Source organism: Pteropus vampyrus, unplaced genomic scaffold (assembly GCF_000151845.1).
Source record: "Pteropus vampyrus isolate Shadow unplaced genomic scaffold, Pvam_2.0 Scaffold27, whole genome shotgun sequence".
Lineage (NCBI taxonomy): Eukaryota > Metazoa > Chordata > Mammalia > Chiroptera > Pteropodidae > Pteropus > Pteropus vampyrus.
In genome coordinates this window covers 7,436,576-7,440,779 of record NW_011888808.1, presented here as the reverse complement: position 1 = coordinate 7,440,779, position 4,204 = coordinate 7,436,576, and the positions used below count along the sequence as shown (strand labels likewise).

General features: G+C 36.7%; 1 long non-coding RNA gene across 1 annotated transcript in view; it reads right to left on the bottom strand.

The window, feature by feature from the left end:
• The window catches only part of LOC111737452, an 8,422-nt gene that overhangs the window by 1,502 nt on the left and 2,716 nt on the right, over positions 1 to 4,204 (bottom strand). Inside the window, exon 2 of the long non-coding RNA XR_002779438.1 lies at positions 1,986 to 2,172. This is a non-coding gene — a long non-coding RNA (uncharacterized LOC111737452). The remainder of the gene's footprint in view (positions 1 to 1,985; positions 2,173 to 4,204) is intronic.

The window sequence follows — 4,204 nt, the reverse complement described above, 5'->3', positions numbered from 1 at the left end:
GAAACGGAAAGGAGCGGCAGGGGTGGAGGTGGAAGTGGGGGTGAGGGGTAGCGGGTGGGAGAAGCAGCAGGAAAAAGCCTAGCAGTGTCGCCTCTCTGGCAGCCTGTACGGGGCTAAGAAGTTCCCATTGCCCCCCACGTAGTGGCTTCGCAGCATCCTACTGCGCTTGCCCCAGGAGAAGTGATCCCCAGTTTGTGAGGAGGGGAGTGGGAATTCCTTTATGCCATAGTGATTAAAAGCAGAGAGAGGGTTAGCTCAAAGAAGAAACGGGGAGGCCACAGAATAAAACTAGGGTTTTTCTCATTAAAATGGAGCGGGGGATGTTGTTACTGATGAGATTTCACAGTGGATAAAGGAATCCAATGAACGAAATTAAAATGAGCTTGTTTTCCTCTCTAGAAACTGGGTGAATGAGATTGGAAAAGCAAAACGAAGGAGGAGTTGAGACTGGGTGAAGGGAACAATAAGAAATAAGTTCAGTTTCGGACATCGTCTTAGTTTCTATTGCTACCGTGAACAATTACCTTGAATTTAGAGATTCGAAAGAACTCAGATTGATCAGTTGACAGTTCTGCAGGTCAGAAGCCCTGGCTGGCTGTATAGTTTTTCTGCTCTGCATTTCACAAAGCTATAATGAAAATGCCAGCCGTCTAGGCCCTTATTGGGAGGAGTTAGGAAGAATCCGTTTCTAAGTTTTTTTCAGGTTGTTGGCCCAATTCTGGTCCTTGTGGTTGTATGACTGATGTCCCCATTTCCTCAGTGGCTATCAGCCAGAGGTCAGTCTTTGCTCCTAGAGGCTTTCTGCATTCCTTCTCATGCTTTTCAACTGGCAGTTCTTACTGCAATGATGGGTAGAATCTCTCACACCCTTCCAATAGCTTCAACAATGCCTACTGCCACATTTCTCTGACTGACTCTTCTGGCTGTTCCTCTTTTAAGGACGCAAGTGATTACCTTGGACCTTCCCCCCCAGATAATCTAGGATAATCCTATTTTAAGGTCAAGTGCAGACTTTTAACTCATTTCTTATTTATCAGGGTCCTCAGAAGAGGAATAACCTCAACATAATCTCTGTGAGCATACTAAAGATCAGCCTTTCTGGATAAGATACTAATCTTATTCACCATCAAAAAAACAATTAAGAGTCCTTAGTTATAAAATGTTTAACCAGTGTATTCTTGCATGGGTTACTTAATGTAAAAAAACAACAACAAAAAAAATTGTGGATTTATGGATTTATGGAAATATGGTTCTGAAATGGCTCCTTTGCATAATCATTCTGTCTTCATATATTGCCTAGAATGTACCACACATTTTAAATATGAAATTAAGCAGGTTCAAATATGGGAGAAATAAGGCAATTTTGGGAGCTGCATCTGTTATCAGATCCCTTCAATAAAATAATGTTTCATTTGTACCTGATGTTTGTTCAATAATTTATAAAAATTTGTGCTGAGCAAGTAATATAATAAATTTTGTTTTGACTTAACTATTCAAACCTTTTTTATTATATGTGTGTATGAGATCACCCAGAAGGGTTTAGTATAAAACCCTAAGGAAGAAAAACCTTTGAAGAACAGTCATAGAAAGAGGAGTCTAACAAGAATTGGCCAGAGATAGAGAATATCATATGATAATGTGATGATTAATATTATGAGTCAACTTGACTGAGCCATGGGGTGCCCAGACATTTAGTTATACATAATTCTAGGTATTTTTGTGAGGATGTCTTTGAATCAGATTGATATTTATATCAATATACTGAGTAAAGCAGATTGCTCTCCATAATGTGGGTAGGCCTCATACAATCAGTAGAAGGCCTGACTGGACCATAAAGATAGACTCTCCTGTGACCTAACAGGGAATGCCTCCTCCCTGTTTGCATTTGAACTGGTGCATCGTTTTTTTTCTTGCCTTCTGACTCGAATTGAAACATCGATTCTTGCTAGGTCTTAAGAATGCTAGATTTCAGTCTGGAACTGCACCTTCTCCTCTTCTGGTTCTCAGGTCTTTGGCCTTGGACTGGAACTATGTCATCAGCACTCCTGGGTCATCAGCACTCTTCAGTCTCCAACTTGCCAGCTGCAGATCTTGGGATTTGTCAGTCTCCTTAATCATGTGAGCCAATTTCTTATAATCTCTCTTTTTCTCTCTTTATCTGGAAACAAATGACTTGAAGTAGGAAAAAAAAAAAAAAAGAAATGAAAAATACTCAAAAATACACTGCAAAATTAATACAGAATGTATAATGTTATCTAATATTTAATGAAATTATTTTTAGGTTTTTAAATAATTGCTTAACAAATACAATATGAAACTAAGTAATGTAGAAAGCAATTTTACTATCGCCTTTTATTTTATCATTACACAGTACATATGTAAACTTAAATCATATTTATGAAAACGAATAAAATGAACTAGAACAGGAGAAAAGCTATGACTTCAAAAATCAGAGAAACCGAGTTTAGAGACCAACGTGTTTTGTGTTTGGCCTTTTATATTATAAATTTATACTGCAAAAATTGACTCATTTGAAGCACTTAAGTAAAATAATAATAGTAATAATAAAGAAATATTTTCCTGTAACACCAGCAGTATAGTAAAGATCTCTAAGAAAAAATAAGAAAATATTTGTTATAGATAGATGCTTCCGAAATAGTAATAAAGCCAATTAAGTTTAGCAATCTTTTGTTCAGTTTCAGCTGAGTACAATGACTTTTACTAGGCTCTTTGAATATTGTGAAAAGGAGTGATATACTTCCTCTACCCTCCAGATCTCAGCTTATTGGCAGGGGGGTGGGAGGATAATAATGCAGAAAACTTTAATGAACAATGTAGTAGCACTAAGAAATTGCAGTAGGAGAACAAGGTAGGTGAATTTAATTCTGAGACGAATGGTTAAATGTGGAAATATAAAGTGATCATTCTTGTACAGGGTCTTGAAAAATAAGTTAATATTTACTAGACAGAAATCGTAATGGCAACTTGGACAGAGGACAGATGCACAGTCTTCAGGGAAGAGGAATAGAATGAAGAAAAAGAAATTAGAAAGTAAAGTGTACAAACCAAGAATGATAGACTGTCTATTGTAGATTGGGCCTGGGATGTGTATGTGTATGTATGTGCACACGTGTGCACATGTGCGCACATGCAGTGTTGTAGCAGTGTGCTAGGTTTAACAACTGTGGTCTAGGGTCAAAAAAATAGAAACGAAGGACCTGATTTATCATGTTTACTAAGTTCTCTGGTATAAATGCCAACCATGGCCGATTCAAGTAACCAGTGTGATGTCATTGAATATGAACTTAGGGTGAGATGTATCCAGTTTGCTCTTAATATGAATTGGCTCCAGCTTACCATTGTGTTTTCTTTTATGTGTGTGCCTGTGTGCATGTGCAACAAGGATAGCTAGGAAGTAAATGGAGGAGTGGGAAGGGATGATATTTAGGATTGGAATCAGATACATGAAACACTGTTGGGATAAAATACAAGTCTATTTCTCTATTGTGTAAAAAAATATTCTGAAGATAACATTCCAGGGCTGATATAGTGGTTTGTTAGGAACTCATGGTTCTTTCTATGCTCTGCTGTCTTCATAAATCAGCTTCAAAATATAAAAGTCATCTTGGTCCAGTATGGTTGCTGGACCTTTATCATATAGCAACTTTGCAGGCTAGAAAAATGAAGATGATTTCAAAAAAGGAAAAAGAAAAGAGATATCACTACTTATGAAAAGGATTTTTAGAAGTCTAAGCCACACCTCACTTACCATATCATAGTCCAAATCTTAGTCACATGAGTGTATAAATGTAAAAGAGACTCTGAAGTGAATCTTATTAGTTGGAAATTGTAGCCTTAAATAAAAGTCTTTAAAGACAATCTATAAATAAAGGGGATATGTAAAGGCAATTCGAAGGCTCTACCATAAGCTATTAGGGTAAAAAAATAAATTATAAAATATGCCAGGGTCAGAATTAAACATCAGCACAGGAAATTTAATATTATTCTGTATCTCTAACTATGGCATTTTCACCTTCATTCTCTTTTATGATGCTGCTTGCCACTTGTGAAGAGAATATTCGATTAGAGATACAGAGACTTTGTAAGCCAAAAAAAACATGCAATTGTCTTATGGGACAATATTAGCCAGAAAATAATGTGATTGTTTATAGATTCTGAAGATTGTAACAAATCTAATGTCAAC